At 45.9% G+C, this 22,300-nt stretch overlaps 1 long non-coding RNA gene across 1 annotated transcript; it reads left to right on the top strand.

The window, feature by feature from the left end:
- Positions 1-1,786: 1,786 nt before the first annotated feature.
- LOC131478137 (uncharacterized) lies at positions 1,787-16,350 on the top strand. The gene is made up of 3 exons (XR_009244323.1): positions 1,787-1,996; positions 15,171-15,254; positions 16,213-16,350. It is a non-coding gene; the product is annotated as an uncharacterized LOC131478137 (long non-coding RNA).
- Positions 16,351-22,300: the final 5,950 nt, after the last annotated feature.

Below are 22,300 nucleotides of genomic sequence, written 5' to 3' on the forward strand. Positions count from 1 at the left end.
AGCAGATGGAAGATCTTTCTCTCTCCGCCGCTCCTTCTTTTATGTAAATCTGCCTTTTAAACATAGATAATTAATAAATCTTAAAAATTCTCATAGATTCACATTTGACAATCCAAATTAAAAGAGAGTAGAGAATTAGATCTTAACTAGGATACTAATTACATGTTTTCTGGGCCCAGTGCGGTAGCCTAGTGGCTAAAGTCCTTGCCTTGCATATACCAGGATCCCATATGGGTACCAGTTCGTGTCCTGGCTGCTCTACTGCCCTTCCAGCTCCCTGCTTGTGGCCTGGGAAAGCAGTCGAGGACAGCCCAAAGAGTCCTAGGACCCTGCACCTGCATGGGAGACCCGGAAGAAGCTCCTGGCTCCTGGTTCCTGGCACTAGATCAGCTCAGATCTGGCCGTTAGGGCCACTTGGGGAGTGAACCAGCAGATGGAACATCTTTGTGTGTCTCCTTCTCTCTGCTGAATCTGACTTTTCAATAATAAATAAATAAATCTTTAAAAATATGTATTTTCTAAATTAGGGATTTATAAAACCTACGAACAGGCATAATTACCATCTGTATTAATGAAGCCCCGCCTGCAGCTTCCCCTACACAGTCTCTTGCCTTTTTTTTTTTTTTTTTTCACCCACAGGAAGTTTGCCTTTTGCACTCAGCGTGCCTTCTACTGATAACACTGAGCCTTTGAAGGAAGTCTTTGCTGAGTTAGGCTCTTTGCAAGCTGGTTGGTTTCAGCTTTTCTTGCCTGACTTTGTAAACTACTTCATTGTCTTTAGCTTCTTCACGCTGATTTTTCCATGGGAAATCTGTGTCAGTATGGACATTCCTCTGCCCACCGATTTGACCGGTGTGAATCCCTTTCTGCCCCAAGCAGGGGCTTTTCTCCACGGTGGCAGCACGGGTTAGCTTTCTTTTCAGACATGGTCCATCTCACTCCCATCAAGGATACCTGCCCGAAGCAACCACCGTCCACAGCTGATTAACTTTTTCAGACACGGGATCACTGAGCTGGGGCAGACAGATCAGGTCAGGGCAACTTGAATGATTTCTAGTGTCAGTTTTCCTACTCATACTAGAAAAACTTCCTGAAATGGGGTCAGAGGAGCTCGAAGAGTCATGGGCTACCTCCTAAGTATCTGTATATCAGGAGTTGCCCTGGAGTTGTGGAACAAGAACAGAGAAGCCCTCTCTCATCGGAAAGGCCTGTCTTTACCCCAGGAGGTAACCTGGAGCTCAGTAAGGACTCGGGAGGCACTTTATCATGGATGCCCTGCTGTTGTAACGTCATGCAGCCCGGATGCTTGACATTCTCCTTATTTCATTTCACCTAGTTTTGTTCATGAGGTCATCTGTCTTCTGAACATTCATGAATGTTGAAATATGAGGCATATATTCCTACTGCTATTTAATCATAAAGCTGACGTGTGTAATTTTGGGGAATTCTCGGTATTTATCTGTAAGACAGATATAGCGATGCCTTCTAGAGCCCAGACTGAATATCTTCTGAGGGTTTTGTCCAACTTGGAAATTGTGTCATTTCAATGATTTTTTTTTTTCCTTAGCTCAGTCTCCAACTTTTATTATTTGCAAAGACCTTGTCACTTTGTAGGACAGCCCTTTCTAAGTGGCCATGGGAACACTGCCTACATTCTTGCTGTGAAGTAGCACTACCATTGGGGTGGTCCACAGCTCCACCAGCAGGGTTCCAGTGACCCCATTCTGCATGCTCACCCTTCCACAGGAGCACTTACATGATAACACGGTCTACCAAAAATATGATGCAAGCAGAAAGGACGCCTTCACAACTTGCTGCTCAAAACCCACAGGCCCACCAGGCTCTCTGCCATTTGCTCTACAGTTTTTTTTTTTTTTTTTTTTTTAGAATTTAAGTACCAGGTGCCCACCTGCACTGTTACCATGGATACAACTGGACCAGACGGAATAGGACTGATGAGATGTAGGTCAAGAGAATATATGTTTGTCATCCAAAGGTATTCAAATATCATCTCTATGGGTCTTGGGTCCATCCATGCTTGCTTCACCCACAAACTTCCTCAGGCTCTTAACCTGGGTTATTTTAAATTGATTACCTTTCAGAACTCTCATTGGTCCTAGATAAGACTGGCTATTGCTTCATCGTGTGAGACATGTACCAGATAGATGTGTGTCACTCTTGCCTAACCCAATTGACAAACAACAGGAAGTCAGCGTGGCTGAATGAAATAAACTGGTGGTTTGTTTCGGAATACAGATTTAACCTAAAGTTTCTATGTCCTCACAACCAAACCTATCTTTTCTTTTTCTCGCCGAGAGAGTATTCAGGTAGGTTATTTTAAGTTTCCTCTTTTTTTTTTTTTTTTGCCATTTTCTTATTCTATGGTAATGGGTAAAATTCAAGGAAATTCACAGTAACCATGGCAGAATCAAAACAGCCATGAACACAGCCTAAATGACTGCCTAATGGACTAAAGATCTTGGCCAGGAGAACTCATCCACCTTCTGTGTACATACTGTGCATGGATGGATTATATTGATAAGTTCGTTTCCTCAGGTTTTGTTGTTAGCCACCATGTAACTTTGACCTTTCATCCATACATCATAACTGCCTATGGAAATAGCACCATAATTTCAGCCACAGTTTATTTTTTTTTCTGGATATCCTTTAAATTGGTGCATGCCAACTTCATTTTACTTAAGTAAAAAATATTGTTTCCAAGTAAGCTTCATAGTTAGCGATTGAAAAATTAATCATGCTAAGCGCATAAGCCTATTCTAAATTTTTTTTCCACTAAAATGACCTGCCTGACTTCTCTGTTTTCATTCAGACTCAGGTGGGTTTCTGGATCCAGGGTCTCAGGCATGCATACTCAGAACATGGACTGCAAAAAGCATTTGCACACCTTATTGTAAAAGGGATGGTTATCTTTACAAGGACAGAAAAGCAAGCATCTTTACCTACCTCTTGAGTCAAAGTTGCTAAGCATTTTCCCAAAATTTTCATATGAGGAAGCAAAAGCCTGGAAAGCTTAAAATTAAAATTGAGCCTGAAAGTCCTTAAGAAATGACCTCCTGTGTTTGCTAATTTTGGAAACTTTACATCTACAAACATAATTTTATAACACCAATTAACATCACCTTTTTTTATAACGTTCTGCTCTGTTATTTTTGTGACATGAGTACTAAATTATTATTTGCAGTCTGAATGACTTTCTTCTCACTTGTTTCCAAGTCTGTTCCTTTGAAATAAGCTGCAGAGATATCTAGCTAGGCAGTAAGTCAGGATTGCACCCTGCATCCTCTGGAATGAGGCGGCCAGGAGTACCGTGAGGGCAGTCTGATGTTCACTAACATACTTTCAGACGGGCAGGCTCTCCTGCTGCCATTCTCCACTTTTATGGAACAAACCAAAGTTCAACAACGCCCAGTTGTTCTGTGGCTTCAAGCCAGGATCAACTGTCAAGGAGAGGGTTCCCCTGGCATCTGTGTTTACTCTTGACCGACACATTAGCAACATCCTGGCCTCTAGTACTTTCCAAAACCCCGAGAAAAGAAATGACTTGTATTTCTTCCGTGAGGATATGCATATTTATTCTGACCATAATTCTTATACGTGACACACCATCTCTGCAGGAAATTCATTTCTGTTAAAAAAAAAATGAGGATCTTTTTTTCACACTTCCCATCACTATTCTTACAGTTCTTGTTTCTTACATGAGGTTTGACAGCTACTCTCTGTAGTCACTGGCCAAAGTTTGAAGTTATGATCACAGATATATCTAAAGCAAACTTCCTTATTGAGTAAGATAAAATGCCAACACAGAAGAAAGTAACTGAAGCACCAAATTAACTTTAAGACTAACTCATGAGCAGTGTTTCGACCACAGTATTCATTTATCCACCCCGTGAACACATTATTTCATCAGACAGCTATGACAAATTACCCCTGGGAGACATTTAGCCACACAAGTAAAAGCAATAGAACATGATGGGGTCATAACACAGGAACACAAGCGCAGGAAATACAGGTGTGAAGGGAGTTCATGCAATTGCTAGTGAAATGAAATGTATGAGCATGCGCACAGACGGAGGTGAACTGCTAGGAAGGAAGGGGAGGAGGCTCAGGGCTGGGGAGATCGCAGAGAAATGACAGAGGAAGACCACGGTGGCCCCTGAGAAGAGGGAGCTGGTGTGCAGAGGGGCAAAAATTGACAAGTGAGAGCCAGAGTCTTGGTTTCTTCTTCTCTTTCCTCTAGATATAATGAGGTGAGATGATGTGTTGTATGGGGCAGGCGTTTGAACTAGTGGTCAAGATGGTTCTGCTCCTATTGTAGCTTCCTGCTCACGTGCACTCTTGGGGGAAGCAGGCGATGGCTTAACTACCTTGGTACACACTATCCTTGGGAGACCTACTTGTAACTCTCTGCTCTTAGCCCTGGCTGAAGTAGCATCTGGAAGCTCTCTAAATCAATAACATTTTTATAAGAAGCTGAGAGTAAATGAAGAAGTTCTTGGAAAAGAGATAAATGTTCGAAACAACAACAACAACAAAACTGCTTCAGATTAAAAAAAAAAAAAAGTAAGCACACAAGTAACCAGCAAAGAACCTGCAGCAGCAGTGTCTCCCAAGGTCAAAGCTGGGTAGATCCTCTCCCTGCTCCCTGCAAGCACATTCCCAGTTGTCTCTGGTAGCAAGGAAATGGGTTGGTGGGAAGATCCAGAGTTGAGGGAAAACAAATGGAAAATTGAACTAGGAAGAGGGAGCTCTCAAGGGAGTTGAGTAGCGGAGTTTGAAGGGAGGTGAGAGGGTGCTCACGTACCATGAGAATGTGTGTGTTTGCATGTCCACATGTGTGTCTCTATGTGTGTGGTAGGGGTCCAATGGACAGAAGTCTTGTAGAACCGTTAAGAGCAGCTGCAGAGGAAGAAAGTAAGTGGGAGAACTGAAGGAAGAGAATGTCATGGTCCAAGTGTGAGCTGTCAGATTTAGTCTTATCAGAAACAGCAGTCTGGAGCAAGGGCAGAGCCCCAAGACTGGCCTTGGAAGTGGGTGTCTAAACATAGGGCACTTTCATGAAGCTCGAAATCAAAGGCAAAGCAGGTGTGAGACCACAGCACAGCGCTACACGCTCTCGCACAGGACTCTGCAGTGAAGCACACTCAGAGGTCGGGGAGCAGCGGCCGTGAGAGATGTACAGATCTGGTAAACATCAAGACGTGGGCATGATCTGGAGGCCAAGGACTGACGGAGGCTCCAGAGGGCTGCCAAGGAAGACACGCTTCCTTTCGGTGTGAAAGCGGACATCCGCTGTAGCAGGATGAAAAGGCTCCACGACACTTGGCCCACCTGCCAGGCTGTTCTGGGAATCACAATAAGGAATAATGACTTTCACATAGTTTAAATGAAAAGAATAATAATGACGAGGAGGATGGACAAAATTATAAACAATATAGGTAAAGTCTATATATACACAAACACAGATGCAGGATCTCACCAGTAACAGCAGCTCTTATGCAGTCCAAGTACCAGTACACCTGATAACTCTGTGGTCTGTGTTTTTATTTTTGTGAGTAATTTGTTAGTTATTTTATTTGAAAGGCAGAGTTTATAGAGAGAAGGAGAGACAGAGAGAGATATCTTCCATCAGCTGCAAAGTGCACAGCCGAGTACCCACCTTCCCAAAAGCCAGAAGTTTCTTCTGGGTCACCCACATGGATGTAGGGGTTCAAAGCTTTGAGCCATCCTCCACTGCTTTCCCAGGCTGTTAGAAGGGAGTTCGATTGAAGTGGAGTAGCTGGGACATGAACCGACATCCATATGGGATGTTGGTGCCTCAGGCAGTGGCTTAGCGTGCTACACCATGGTGCCAGTCGTATTTTTTTCCTTAATCTTCACACATGAGAATATTTTGGAGCTGAGCTTCCAAGGAGAATTTCTCTGAGCAGTTAATTTTCTCATCTAGCCTCCAAATGCTTTCCCATTAACAAAAATTATTTCCCAAACTGAATCTTGAGAGTAAACAAACAAACAAACAAAAAAACCAAAGTGGGCCTGGGACAATTGCTCAGTGGCTAAATCCTCATCTTGCAAGCATCACAGTCCCATATGGGCACCAGTTCATGTCCTGGCTGCTCCACTTCCCATCCAACTCCCTGCTTGGGTCCTGACAAAGCAGTGGAGAATGGACCAAAGCCCTGGGGCCCTGCGCCCACGTGGGAGACCTGGAAGAGGATCCTGGCTCCTGGCTTCCGATTGGCTCAGTTTGGGCCATTGAGGTCATTTGGGGAATTAATCAGAGGATGGGAGGACTTTCTCTATGTACCTCCTTCTCTCTGGAACTCTGCCTTTCCAATAAAAACAAATCTTTAAAAAAAGGGAAGATCTTTGTCTCTCCTTCTCTCAGTAAATCCCGCTTTCCAGTAAAAATAAATAAATCTGGAAAAGGAAAAAAAGAAACCAAATTTCTGTTCCTGAGAAATTGGCACACTGAAAATGAACACAGAATCATTTTAAAAATTATTTTCGGGGAACTATAATTCTGCTTTTAACATAAACCCACCTGCTATAGCCAAATAAAATTAGGATATTTCAGTGCGATAGGCCTTTTAAACATTATTTTATCCATTATTTTTAATATGTATTATTAAAAAGAAAAAAAAACTGAGATGAGAGAGATGTATCTTGTGGTTCGTTGCCCAAATGCCTGCTACATCTAGGGCTGGGCTGATCCACAGTCAGGATCCAGGAAACCAGTCTTGGTTGCAGAGACCCAAACATTTGGGCCACCACCTGTCTTCATTCAAACATGCTTTAGCCAGAAGGTGAGACTCCAGCCCAGGTACTCTGCCACGGGTGCATGTGGGCATCCCAAGTGATGTCTTCATCTCTGTACCAAACGTCTGCTCCCCAAACCAATCTCTATACTGGCTTTTCAAATATATTTTTTGGGGAAAATGCATGGGTCAGATCTTTACCTCCATTTTACAGGTGAGAAAAATGACCTACATCAAAGTTATTGAACTAGGAATGACCATGGTCAACAGGATCTTACTACTGTTCGATTTTTAGACTTGTGCTCTTAAAGATGATAGCATACCACCTACCAATATGGAGACAACAAAACAAAGCAGAATTTGGGTCAGACTTGAAAAAAAAATGGAGACTTCTAAAGAAATAGAGAAAAGCTAAGAAAGCCACAGAACTAAGCCATGATTGTTGCATATTCAACATAAAATTTTTAAGAATACACTTGCCCTGAGCCTGAAATGGCTTTCATATTGGGCCAGCATGGTGGTGCAGTGGGCTGAGTCCACAGCATCAGTACTCCATGTGGGTGCCAGTTGGTATCCCAGCTGCTCCACTTCTGAGGCAGCTTCCTGCTTACGACTCTAGTCTTTAGGTCCTTGAACTCAATGTGAAAGAAGCTCCTGGCTCCTGGTTCCTGACTTCTGACTGGCTCTATTCAGGCCAATGAGGCCATGTGGGGTTGAACTAGCAGAGGGAAGAGCTCTCTGTGTAACTCTGCCTTTCAAATAAAAATAAATCATTAAAATACATTTTTGAGTTTGAAGTGTCCCTCTAAACTGGAGTTATACTTCTTTAGTTATATTTTCTATAATCATATTTTAAACTTTTTAAGCCTTAGTTTCCTCAGGTGTAGGTGCAATCCCCAGAATTTAAATGGCAGAATTTCCATAAGGCACCTAGCACAACGCCCTAAACTTGTTAAGCATTTACTAAATAGTAAGGATGATTTTAGTTAGCAAAAAGTTGTTATCTTGCCGTTAATCTTCAAAGAATTTCCTTCCTTCCTGTCATATATTTTACTAGGGTGACACAATATGGGAAAATACACCATTGCAAACTTGAATCTGAAACTACAGTTGAACTCAGGAGGGGTTCACAAAGTATTTGAAATCGGAGGCAGACAGGGAATGAACTCATTAAGCAAAATATAAAGACCTTAGGATAAAATGTTAGTAAATTCAGGTATATTAACAGCAAAAGCTTCTGTCCTCTGAAAAGCACCAAAATAACTGAGACGATGTTTCAAGCCATCATATATGTCATAACCCAGGAGCGTTAATTGTGGTCGTGTCTATGTGACCGTGGACAGCAGTCAGTTGGCAGTGGGGCAAGGAACCGCAGGAAAAGCCCATTTGCTTCTGCTACGTCCCTAACAGCTCTCTGCATCTTGGTCCATGCACAGTTAGATCCTCACCACACAGCGACAGGCATGCCTGTCCAGGGCCACACAACCGGAGCATGGCTTCCCAACAATTTCCATCTGCTCTCTGCATCTTGCACCTTCGCAATGGAGTTCCTTTCTCCAACCTCTCACCTCTCTCCTCTTCTGGGCTTCTCTCCCAGACTATTCTGAGCCATTGTCTTTCCTGCCCCAGCAGGGCAAGCTGGGGGGTGTCCAGAATGCTGAAGGGTCACTATGGTTCCACAGTGAAGGAGAAGAGTTTGGTGATGCCAAGGATCAGGACAGGAAGGAAGAGGAGGGAGAGAAAGCTAGCTTCAACTCTGAAGCAGAAACCGATGGCTGTTGAGAGGAAGGAACCACAAACTGGTGAGACGGCAGTGGGTTCCAGCACAGAAAGAACACAGACGAATCATGTCCAGGACCAGTCCTGAAGACTGAAAGGAGAACTGAGTGGGCAATTCCTCGTGGTGCTTCGATGTCCATCTTGGTGCTACAGATTTTGAACATTCTGAATAGCCTTAGTAATCAGAAACACTTTCATGTCACTCTGACCTTGGCAAGCACTGCCCTAAGCAAGAGCCACACATCAACTCATTCGCTTCTTAATGCAACCATTTTGATTTGTAACTGGCAATGGCGCATGGGTCCACGTGTACTTTGCCTGTATTCTTCATGCGAAGAGAGGCAGACTTAGAGCACTTAAGTAACTTCCTAGTACAAGAAGAATTAAGATCCGAGCAAACTGGACTGTGGCTGTCCTCAACTACTTAAGTGCCTACCCCTCTACCACACTAAATTAAAATGCCAGAAACAGGGGTGCAGCGTGGTAGCCTAGCAGCTGAAGTCCTCACCTTCAACGTGCAGAGATCCCATATGGGCACTGGTTTTAATCCTGGCAGCCCCACTTCCCATCCAGCTCCTGGCTTGTGACTTGGCAAAGTAGTCAAGGACAGCCCAAAGCCTTGGGACCCTGCACCTGCATGGGAGACCCAGAAGAGGCTCCAGGCTCCTGGTTTCAGATTGGTTCAGCTCCAGCCTTTGCGGCCACTTGAGGAGTGAATCATCGGATGGAAGATCTTCCTCTTTGTCTCTCCTCTTCTGCGCATATCTGACTTTCCAATAAAAAAAAAATTTAAAAGTTCCAGAAGTGCTAGAAATTGTTTCTTCCCAAAATTCCTACTCATGAGTCAGTGCTACGTCATTCCCAGTCTCCACAGAGCATTCCCTGCTAGATTTGCCCATCTGTGTTGTAACAATAGGACTGGCTTACTCCACTGCTCACCTGGTAGAATCAGAAGCAGAATTGCTATTTCCTTATGTCTCCAAAACCAGAATCCAAATAATGTTTAAGAAAACTTTCTCAACTGAAGCTGCAGTTAAAGGAATGTGAGAACTGAACTCTGGGTCTCCTCTGGCCACTTGCTGAGTGTTGGCTGTCGCTGAGTGAATCACGACAAGAGCCCCACTCCTGCCCCTCTCTTTACTTAGACTAATCTGCTCACACTGGAAGAGTGCCATCAATAATACCTTGCTTCTCCAGTACTTCTCGCCCAGTGGTCACATCCTAACCTATATGCACAGGACCACAGCATTGGTCACCGACAGGTGCTGTGGTCTCTCCTCTAAGTTAATCAGTACCCCAGCCTTGAAACAGGAAACCAAGGCACAGAGAAACTAAAGTGACTTATCTCAGGTCACAGGGCTGTAGACTAGCTCTAGAGGCCACCTCCGTAGCACATGTCCAAATATCCTTCATCTTACTGTACCTCTTTTTAGGTAAAAAGCTCAGACTCACCCCTTTGGGAAGTGAGTCTTCCATCACTTTAGACCGAGTTAAACGAGCCACATGCCCACCTTTCATACCTATTTGTTTGCTATCTCAAATAGATTGTAAACACTTTGACAGAACTCTAACCCTAACACTAACCCCAACCCTACGGTATTTGGCTCTTCTTAATTTTCACAAGATTTTGCGCAGTATCTCACTGAACATCACTGGTTGAATGCATGACAGAATCAATGAACACCTAACTACTGCCTTCAATCTCTTCTGCCTCTCTCTGCTGTCTCACAGTGAGCTAACGATGCTACCTATTTTGTATATAAAAGTCCTGGAGAAGGTCAGCTTGCATTTGCTTTCCTTAAAGACAAAGATCAGTCTTTCAATTCTTGTTCCTTAATGTTTGGTCATGAACTTCTTACACTATAACCATGGTAATTATTTTACCAGTAGTCATTATATCCAGAATCCAAACTTGTTTAAAATTTGCTTTAATTTTGAGGGTGACATAATTCTAATTGGATGTATTCATTTACTTTATGTTATCTAACCCATTATACCAGAAATTTAATTTCCTGAAAGCAGGTCAAATAAATATTTGACCTTAACAGTAAGCAAACTAGACCATTCGTTCAGTCTTAGTGGGCTTCAGGAGTTAGTATAGTGAGATGATTCAAATGACTTTAGACTTAACTGTACTAGCTCTGACAAGTGTACCCAGACTATGACTATGTCCCCTGATTTAAAATCATATGTAGAATTCTAATAAAGCTGGATGCCCAGATAAAAAATAATATTTTAATTTCTTACATCGTATACAAATTAATTATAGATGGACAGCAGACCATACAGTGAATGAAATAAAGTTTTTAAGAAGGAACACCCTGATGATCTAAAGGCAGGCAAAAATCACTAACAAGAGAAAAAAAATAAATAAGTCATATAATTAAAATCAAGGCTTTGTGTTCATTAAAAGAAGAAACAGAATCACAAGGCAAGCTACAGAGTTAGAGAAGACTAAAAGAGTTGCATCTAGAATATGTGTGCTCAGAAGCATTATCAAAAGACAGGTAATCAGTGTGCAAAAACCTGGGTCCATCACAACAGAGGACCACCAAGTAACCAATAAACACATGTACAACGGGCTCTGTCTCTTCAGCTCCCAGAAAATTAAAGCCATACATCATCTACTTATTCTTGCAACACAATGATTCACATAAAAATGACAAAAACTAAAATGGTTAGCAAGACTGTAGAAGCAGAAGATCTCTTTAACTACTGCTGCTGGACGTATAAATCGAACCATGAGTCTGGAAATCCCTGGGACATTTGATAAACACGGTCTCTGTGAAACAACTCCACACCCATGTCTAACTAACAGAAAGGAGTGGAAATCACCCAAGTCCTCAGCAGTAGAATGAATAAATAAAAGAGGTTTCAGCCACACTGCAGAGTATTATACAGCCAGGAGAACAAAACAAGGCTGCTACTACCACACAGCCAGGTGAACGAGCAATCTTCAAGGACACAGAACACCACGTATTAGGATGAGTCTCACAATCACTATGTAAAGCAAAGAAGCCAGACACCAAAGAGAGCATTTTATGGGGTTGCATTTATACAAATTCCAAACACTGGCAAAATGAATCTATGTTTCCAGCTAGGTAACTCATGACTTCGGAATGAAGACTGTGATTCCTTTGAGAGGCAGTAAGAAATGGCTGGCAGGAGACCGGGGGGGGGGTGGTTTAATATGGTGTTGGTGATTTTGGTTTTGTTTTGTTTTTAACTGGAACTGGGAATCTGAGCTTGGCATTGTGGCACAGTGCGTTAAGTTGTGTCTTGTAACACTGGCATCCCTTAACGGGTTCTGGTTGGAGTCTTCATTCTCAGCTGTTCCACTTGCAACCCAGCTCTATAATGTGTCTCAGAAGGCAGCATATGACAGCCCAAGTGCCCGGGGCCCTGCCACCTGTGAGGGAGACCTGGACAGTGCTTCTGGACCCTGACTTTGGTAGGGGAGTGAACAGGAAGATGGACCGCTCTCTCGCCTCCTCTCTCCCTCTTTTTTCTCTTGCTCCTTTTCTCCCTCTTTCTCTCTCCCTCTCTCACTCCCTGATTTTATCTTTCCATCCCTCCATCTTACACATCCTGCCTTTCAAAAAATTAAAATATAATAATAAATTTAAAAGTTATTGTACCTGGGCCAGGCGGCGTGGCCTAGAGGCTAAAGTCCTCGCCTTCAACGCCCCGGGATCCCATATGGGCGCCGGTCCTAATCCCGGCAGCTCCACTTCCCATCCAGCTCCCTGCTTGTGGCCTGGGAAAGCAGTCGAGGACGGCCCAAAGCCTTGGGACCCTGCACCCGCGTGGGAGACCCGGAAGAGGTTCCAGGTTCCCGGCTTTGGATCGGCGCGCACCGGCCCGTTGCGGCTCACTTGGGGAGTGAAACATCGGATGGAAGATCTTCCTCCCTGTCTCTCCTCCCCTCTGTATATCCGACTTTCCAATAAAAATAGATAAATCTTAAAAAAAAAATAGATATATGGTGACTGGCTTTCTGTGTTTGGCATCACCTATAAAATGAGGGACCTGGACCAATTAGATATGATACCTGAGCATTCCACAGTTTACACTGTGAATATCGTTAAGATAAAGCTATCTGTAGTCCCAACTATGATTATATGCAAGATGATTTGACAAGTGCCAGCAAACAGTGCGTTGAGGAGTTGAGAAAAGTCTAATTTGAGGGAAGTGAGGCAGACCTACACTGACCTAATGTGCAATCCTGTGATCAGCAAGGCACTCAGCGGCACTTGCGTAACTGTCGCCTCCAGCAGGACCAGACCAAAATAGCAGAAAAGAAGAGGGAATGTCACAAGGGGACTAAGGGGAGAGTTTTGACAAGTACAGGTTGCTAAGAAGCAATCTCCTTCTTTAGATGAGAGAAATTAACTCTTTGATAGCAGCAAAGATCCTAAAGCTTTTCAGGATAGTCTGATAAATGAATCTCAGTGCTTTGGACATTCTTAGTAAGATTCCAGGTGCACAATCAATTCTGAGATCATCTGCTTATCATCAGTACAGAGTGTCCTGGAGGTCTTGTGTAAATGGAACACAAATGAAATAAAAGTCAATTCAAAATGAGACAATAGTGTCAGTGCTAAAGAATTTTTTTTTAAAAAAAGACCAACATAAGACTGGTTTTATTAATGGTTATTAATGAATATTTATTCATATTCTCCAGGGACATAAAGGTTTAAATGGACAGTTTCTTTTAAGCTTCTGACAAACAGCTCTGTGCTTTTATTAAGTGAATACTATCCATCTTTAAGACGCCTTAATCAGGGCCTAGTGCAATGGCTCAGTGGCTAAATCCTCACCTTGCAAACGTAAGGATCCCATATGGATACCAGTTCACATTCCAGCTGCTCTACTTCCCATTCAGCTCCCTGCTTGTGGCCTGAGAAAACAGCGGAGTACTATTCAAGGACTTGGGATACTGCAGCCACATAGGAGACCAGCAGGCTCCTGATTCCTGTCTTCAGATTAGCTCTAGCCATTGTAATCATGTAGGGAGTGAACCAGCAGATGGAAGATCTTTCTGTCTCTCCTTCTCTCTGTAAATCTGCCTTTCCAATAAGAACATAAATAAATCTTTAAAATATATATATATATGTATGTGCTTTTATTACTGGCTAAAACTATACCACCTCTACTTGCACACAATTTTTAGTGTCAAATGCCATTTCTTGATAATAATGAACAAACACTGAACACATCTGTGCACACTGCATTATTACTTCTTTTATTCAGACTCTCAATTCTACCGGGAAAACAGTTTTGCTTTTTTCCCAGTATTGTGCCCTGGTGGCTCTAACTCTATTGCCTGCAAATATGCGTGCATCTGAGCCACACTTAGAGCTCTTCCTTGCCGTCAAGGATCCCTGGCAACTTTGCTGACTTTTATTGAAGTTCTCCTCTTGCTACCTGAGATGAACAGCTAATCAGCACCTCTTTCTTTCCTTCTCCCTCCCCCACTGTCTTTCTTTTTCCTTCTTTTAATACATGGCATTTTCCCGATGAAAATGATTTCTTAGATATTTTTCTTGCCTTCTATGATCATCCTGTTATTTGCTGTCTAATGTTACCCAACAACTCCTCAGTTAAAACACAAGATTAGGGAAATGCATTCTTTTCTTCCTTCCACCCTAACTTCCTTCCTTCCTTCTTTCTCTCTCTCTCTCCCCCCTCCTTCCTTCCTTGCTTCATTTCTTTTAAAGATTCACTTATTTTCATTGGAAAGGCAGATTTAGAAAGAGAAGGAGAGACAGAAAGAGACCCCCCCCCATTTTCTGGTTCACTCCCCAAGTGGCTCCAATGGCCAGACCTGAGCCGACTGGAAGCCTGAAGCCTCCTCCAGGTCTTGCATATGGGTACAGGATGCCAAGGCTTTGATCCATCCTCCACTGCTCTCCCAACCCACAAACAGGGGCCTGAAAGGGAAATGGAGCAGCAGGGACATGAAACAGCACCCATACGGGATCCTGGCAAATGCAAAGCGAGGATTTAGCCACTGGCCATTGTGCCAGGCCAAATTTTATCTTTTCTACAGTTCCTTGGGAAAACCTTCACCTTCCTTTCTTCTCTTCGCAAATGTGCTGGGATAGTTTGAGGATCATCTGTGGAGAAGCCATTTGAACATAAAGTTGAATTAAATATAATAGAATGTGTCAAAGCCATATGGGAAACATGTTATTTGTAGGCAGACAATGCTTTTCTTTGACTGCAGAAGTTAAGGATACAAAACTATCCAGGACCTCTAAGGAAACCATGACTAACACAATAAAGAAATGCTATTCTTAGTGTCAGGCAACTATAGTAAGACTACACTTTTTTTTTCAATGTTTACTTAACACCATTGTTGGCTATTCACAGAAATATATAATTTGAATTGCTATAGGTATTGAATAAAGTGAGAAAATGTCTATAAAATGACGGTGGCACCCAACACCACTTTTCTTTTTAAAAGCTGGAGTCTCCTAGCAAATAAACTCTTCTAATCACTATGGGCCCACTATTCCACACTGAATCACAAAGAACATCCGGGACTGGAAAGACTGTGACAGCATGGATAGGGCATAGCACCTACCCTAAGGGTCTTCCTTTTGATTCTAGATTCCATGGAACTGCGTGGACCATCTGTCCCCCAATTTGCTAATTCAGAAACACCTGAGGACCCTTACACCAGACTTTGATTTGGTAAGGTGCAGGGTGAGGATATGGACACGTGTGCTTTGTCACCCAGAATTTAGACTGTCTCCCCTACATCGTCACTCATCCTAACCATGTTCATTAATAAAAAAAAAAATGGTTCCACCCCAAGTAAGACCCAGGTGTGACTACTCTCAGAAAATCCATGTTCAGAGGTGGCATATTTCAACAAAAAAGTAACATTAGGCTTAATGGTCCCTGCCTCCTCTGGAGGCTGTGGTCAGTCATGTTTATCTGAAGGACCACCCTTTGTATGAGGTGCAATGTTTGACAAGTGTCGAGCCTACCTTCTGCTCTTTGCATTGGCATGTAACCTTAGTGATACTAGTTATCCCCCAAAGTAGCACTGTGATGCTGTCAGTGTTTGATGAGTTCCAAGGAACCCAACTTATCTGTTGTACTTTCACCCTCTAATTTATGAAGTAAAAAGAAAGCAAGGCAGTCGAATCACCTATGGTGCTATTTCTCCATCTCCTCCCCCTCTCTGGCTTCCAAAGAAATACATAAACCTTTCTTAAAAATAACCTATGGTTGGGGAGTTGGATAACCCAGGGCAAGGATCAGCAACATATTTTCTGTAAAGGGCCTGATGGTAATACATCAGGCTTCGGAGGCCACAATTAGACATTCATCAGAGCACTGAGGCAGCCACAGACAATGAGATTACCAAAGAAATTATGCTGGTTCCTTCCTAATAAAACTTCACGTACAGACATTAAAATTTGAATTTCAGGCTCTTTTCCCCCATAGTACCGAATAGTTTTCTTCTGATTTTTCTCAACCACTGAAAAATATATGAGCTGTTTCCAGAATGGACAATCAGGCGGTCACTAGCCCATTCCCATGGCTGACACCACAGCCACAGTACAGAGCTGGGTGAGTTGCCAGGAGGCTGTTGCCTTGTCCTTTGTCACAGATTGCACCTACGCCTCCTCCATAACACCAGGTACATGTACGGGGAAGCAGGACAGAACACATCGGAGACTTCCTGCAAAATCACTGCTCCTACTGATGGCCCATGCGGTCACCTTGTACCGTCCTCCAAGCCATCAGCTGCAAATACCAAAGAAGGCCGGGACAGGCAACAGCACCAGAGGGGCCCTGGGAAGGCTTCCCCACTGTGCATGGTACAGGTTCTACATGTGAAATCTAGAGTCTAGACCCTGCAGAGTCTTCACAGGCAAGGAAAAACTAGACTCAAACGAGAGCATTTGTCGTTCAATCAGGCTGCGTATCTTGCTTGTGCGTTTCCTCCACGCTGCAGAACTGTGGTCATCATCAACGTAATGCTGACTAATGGACTCGGGATGGCCTCCTGCTCTTTCTGAATGAAGTGGCATTAAGGAAACGAGAGAGGCTTATGGTTAATGAAGAGCTGTGGAAGTTAAAGGGTTTCCTCTGCTAATATAGGGCATCATTTCCCAACGGGGGTTATGATGAATGCTGGCTCTCTTAGATGTCCTGCTAAAAAAGCATTTCAAGGTCATGTACGTTTAGGAAATGTGACATAAAAACATCCCTTCTTTTTTTGATGAGTCTTAATGCACAGTAAAACTGCTTAACTAGGTTAAATCAAATGTTTCTCAAACTAACATGATTAGGGACGCTTTAGGTTTTTCACTTCACTGCTACTAACTTCCCCCAAAACCAGCAATCCACAGACAGGGTTCTGGGAATCCTCCTGAGGCCAACAGAGAGAAGCAAACAGCTTTCAAGCAGGGCAGTGAATTACGTTTTAGAGCAAGACCTTTGTAAGGATCGGACCTTTCTCCTCTGGTTCTTGTCGGTTTAGGGCATTAAACCATATTCTATCCATTGGCTCCAGAAAAGCGGGAGCTACATCTGTTGTGACGAAAACGTTTCCAAAATAGTATACAAAGCAAGTGTGGTTTAAAAGATACATGGCACAGACTTCTGCCCAAAAGGCAAAAACGCCCCCCTTGCTGTGACACCCCATGCCAGCAGTGACACACTGGCCATAGGGGCTGGCAAGGGCTGTCCCTAGCTGTTTTCATGTACTGTCCAACCATCCCAAGTCACACGCATGCGAACCTGTTGTCTGGCTAATCACCATCCAGCACCCTGCTAAGGGACTCAGGCTTTGTTCTGGCTCACTCACCTCCCAGGTTCCAGCCATCTCTCTGTGGCATCAATTCAACTCTCAAAGTCTGCATGCCTCCGCCATCTTCCTGGGCCTTGGGGCCCTAGACTGCAACCACATCCTACTTGGGCTTCCCCTAGCCAGCCCTTTATCCCTCCCATCCATTCTCCTTATGCCCAGCATAAAGAGTTCCCCCGCCCCCACAAAAATACACACAAAGACAGTCTACGGCTTAAAAGCCTTCAAAGGTGTCCACCACTGAAAGACAGCGCAACCTTCACCCAGGCCTGTGAGGTCACGCACGAGCAGCCTCCAGCCTCTGCCGCATGGCTCTTCCTTCTGTCCCTTGGACGTGGTGTCCCTGCCTCATGCTATTCCTGCGTCCCAGTCTCCCTGCTTCTCTCCCTCTCCACCCATGTCTCTCTCATCAACTTCACATCCATGCTTCTCTCACACGTCTTTCTTGAGCCCTTGCCAGAGCACCGAGTCACCAGCGACTGCACAGACTCCATTCTCCATACTACTTCTCAGTTTCTTTCTGTGTCTGTTTTACGATGCTGGTTAAGTTCCAGGAGGAGAGGGAGCACATTCACTTTGCTTATAACTATGGGTGGGAACATCAGAGTTGGCAATGGGCTTAATAATCATTGGTCATGCGAACGAAGCAAAACGGTGGGAGGTTCTCTTACAATTTCATCTTTAGCTTTTTCAAAATTTGCTTCTTTTTAAATGTGAGAGGTCAAGAAGCAGAGAGAGAGGAGGAGTACCTATATCTTCTGATTCACTCTTCAAATGCACACAACAGGCTCAGGTGGATGGGGGCCTAAGTCAGAAGCTGGGAACTCAGGCCGGGTCTCCCACACAGGTGTCAGGAACCCGATCACTGGTCACCACTGCTTCCCGCGGTCTACACTAGCTGGGAGCTGGAGTCATGAGCTGCAGCTGGCATCTTGTGGCAGGCAGATGCCTTAATGCCTAGGTCAATCACCCCCCAACACACCCTGCTGTTCCCCATGCCCTCGATCTGCCTCCCCACCCCAACCCCTGCATGTAACTGCAGCTCCATCCAGATTTCTCTTTTTTGCACAATTGTCAGCCAAAAGACTCCTTTGGTCATCTCAGGACCAGAGCTACAAGGTGACCTCATATCCCTGTCCTCTTAGGCTACACCCTCGGCGGCGTGTTCTCTTTCATACTGTTCCTGAGGACTCACAGCACTTCTGCAACCCTCATTTGATGCCTAATCTTCACTGGCCCAGTAACAACTTACCTTCCACCGTGCCTTGCATCTTACAGGTTTGGCCTTGTTAATCATTTCCTGGAGAAAACAAGGCCTAGTGCACACTCTCCTAAAGTACCCATCACAGCCCTGGCCTGAGTGGCTGCGTAGAAGCAACATGATTAGCCTTGATACTGCAGGAAATTCATTGCCTTTTATTCCTTCTTCTCCTCAAGGCTTAGCAGGGTGATGACTGGGAAGCTGGGACAAAGGCAAGTTCTGACATCAAAGAGAAATGGTCAAGGAAGGCACATGGGGTGCTGGGGACCCCTGCAGGTTTCACGAGCTGCTCTTTGGCCAGCACCAGAGGCCAGAACGTGAAGACAAGTTAGTAAAGGATGAGGTATACTTTATTGATTTGGTATGTCCTGGAGTATTGAAAAGGTCAAGTTGGTGAAGATATTGAACATATGCATTTTAAACATTAAGGAAAGCCCAGATTACTTCCCCCGCCCCCGAAACTGAGTCTATCATGGACTCGGTTGCTCATTGTTCAACTCAGACTCAGTTCAGAAAGCGTCTTTGGGATCCAAGAATTTCTGTATTTCCAGGTGCAAATTCCACTCCTGTCTAAATAATAATGTGCGGGACCTTCAAAAAGTTCATGGAAAATTCATATCATGGAAAAAGCTACAAGAATTTAAAAACTTTGTAAGTTTAATGCTAGTATAACACGGATCTTTTGAAGTAGTGTTATATTTTAAGAAGTATGTCAAATCCTATATGCCTTAATCTTTCTCAAGGTTTGTCCACACTTCAGTTGAAGGCAGCCTTGTCTCATTTTTCACAAAAATAAGCATTATAAATGTTCCGTGACCTTTGAAATGTGTTTGGCCAAATTTCTGCAAGCACCTTTTAGAAAGAATGGAGTAGAAAGGTTAAGCCTGCAACAATAACACCTTTATTAGCACAGAATTACTCAGGGTCAGCAGACAATTACACTTACTATCTCTGTAGCGGAGGTGATAAATGCACCAACCTTTAAGATACAGGAGAAACTGTGACCAGTTTGTTGTCTACATTTTGTCAGTAGAGAAAGTCTGAAACACAGAGGCGCTTCCGTGACAATTCCAGGGACGCATGTGTAAGCGGCTGTGAAAACCCAGGTTCCCACGGAGGAGCTCACCTCAAACCAGAGACAGTTACACGACAGTGCTGCCATTCGGCCCAATGCTGTTCCTGGCCCGAGCTGTCGCCTCGGTGGCAGGCCACCATTTGCAGCAATGACTGCAGCCCGTGAATTCACCGTCCAGGGCTCTGTGGGCCAGCAACTGGCGTCTCCATGAAGACTCCCGCCTGGGCTCATGGCCACCCAACGTGAAAGAAGCAGTGCATGGAGCAGACTGTGGACTCCAGCAGGTACGGGTGGAATTCCACCTGTTAACATGCACCTGTATGTGTTCCTACTTCACAGCTCTTCAAGCTGCTGTTAACTCAGAATGCGTGTCTGAGAACAAATAACTGTTCTCACAAAAATCACACGCTGTTCTACTGGGCGCACTGGCAGGAACAGGCATGCTGGCTGTCACCTGCAGGGCCCTCTGGGAAGGGTATACCTGTGAATTTGACAGTGTTCACCAATGCAAGGGTGTTGCCATGGTAACAGGACTGAGTGTCACTCAGAGGAAAGGTACTCCAGGGTGCATCTCCAGGGGAGAGGTGATCAAAACAACCCTATCCTTTACACACCCCAAGGTGATACCCAAAGTCGGCCTGTTTCATGTATTCCCCCCCATTCAAAGAAACTTCTCCTCCAACCGAATGTTATATTTTCTCTTCCTTAGGCAAAGTGTGTCCTTTTCATTAATTTCCTTAATATCTATACAGATTGAGCAACTCGTAAACTCGTGCTTTCCATCTATTTTACAACCCAGTGTCAAAGACCCAAAGAAGGCTTGTTAATAAAGCAGGAGACAGAAGGCTATAATCACTGGGATCCCGGTAATGCCAGGGAAGAAACGTGTGTGTGTGTGTGTGTGTGTGTGTCCGCGCGCGCGGGGGTGGGGTGGGGGGCAAAAACCTCATGGCCATCTCTAGAAATCTCAGACACAAACAGTCCTAAAGGCCAGGTTGACTGAACCTCCCACCTCGTTTCCGCAGTTCGGCCCCCTCCCCTCTTCTGAGGACTTTGAGACTAGAACAATGCCCTCAAACACATCTCTAACTTCGACACACACAAGACAGAAGAGCAGTTCTGACACTCAAGTCTGCCCAGCGCATCGCGTCACTCTCCTCCCCATACAGCCTGCTGGCAGCTACGGACCACCATCCACTTGAGTTTCCGAGTCCACTGCCGTTCCCAACCTGCCCTCGCTTCTAGCACGATGGGGCACCCTACATGCTCCACCCGCAAGCTCACGCCATCGAGGAAAACGCACTCCTATTCTACCACCTCTCCCTGCCCTCAGCCCACAGGAGAAGGTGTGGGCGGCTGCCAGGGGGACGCGTGCCTGGGGTTTCTAGGATAAGGTCGCGCACGCATTGTTTTTCATCCACTGTAATAGCCCCGCCGCGAGCCACAGGCGCGGGATCCTAAGCAGTCCTTCCCCCAGCTGCACGCCTTAGCGGCTCCAGGCACCTGCGCCTGGCCCCTCCCCGCCCCAGGCCGCAAACTTCCAAAGGCGAGCTCACTCGGCCGGGGGCTACCCTGCGGTTCGTGAAGCCCGTGAGACGCGAGCCGCAGGGTCAGGACGCACGCAGCCTCGGGTGGGGCCGGGTCGGGGGCGGGGGGCGTGCAGGACGTAGTCCAGGTTCCGGGTGGCTCGGCGCGGCCCGGCTCTGCCCCACGTGGCCCGGGAACCTGCGCGCGCCCTCCAGGTATAACCTCAGGGGTCCACGAGGCTGTTGTGGGGACCCCAGTCACAGCGCGGCGCCCGAGCAGGCCCCTTCCGGGGCGCGCCTCCAGGCGTGCCCCGCCGGGGATGGCTGGGCCGACGGCCGCGCGCTCCTCAGGGGCCCGTGGGGGGCGCGGCCGTGGATGGCCTCTGAGGCCCGGGCGAGGCCGCCACCTCTCCACGCCTCACGGCCACCCTGACCAGATGCTCCCACCCGGCGCCCGGCCCGAGCCCCCTTCCCGGCTGGGCGTTCCCCGCGCCGGCTTCGCCTTCGGAGCGCGCGTGGGCTCGGCGCGCGGCGAGGCGGCGGCTCTCCAGAGTACCTGCGGCTCCGGCTCCGGCTCCGAGTGAAGGGGTGCGGTTCACCTCAGGGGCCGGAGGTCGGGTTCTTCCCCGTGGCTGCGTGTTAGCGCTCCCGCCTCGAGACAGCCGCTTTGCTCGTCGCGCTCCCGAACGTGACACTATATATCCGGCTCGCAGCCTTGGGTGTGGGGCGGGAGGAACTCGCCCTCCCTCCGACCTTCCCCGCCGCCGCCGCCGCTGCCTCCACCGCCGGGCGCCGAGCCTGCGGCAGCCTCCGCCCGGGCGAGAGGAGGGCGAAGAGTCCGGGGGGCCTCTGCAGGCTGCTGGGCGACGGCCTCGAGGGCAGAGCGGCCGCGCGCGAGCCCGCTCCGGGCTCCCATTCATGCAGCCGCGCGCCGAGCCCCCGCTCCCCGACTAGATGTGCGCGCGCGTGGGGGCACCCGGGCTTGTGGAACCCGCGCGAGGGCGGACAGGCGCTCCTCTCTGGCCTGGTCTGGAAAAAGAGAGCCCACACCTG

This window comes from Ochotona princeps, chromosome 27 (assembly GCF_030435755.1).
Source record: "Ochotona princeps isolate mOchPri1 chromosome 27, mOchPri1.hap1, whole genome shotgun sequence".
NCBI classification, from domain to species: Eukaryota; Metazoa; Chordata; class Mammalia; order Lagomorpha; family Ochotonidae; genus Ochotona; species Ochotona princeps.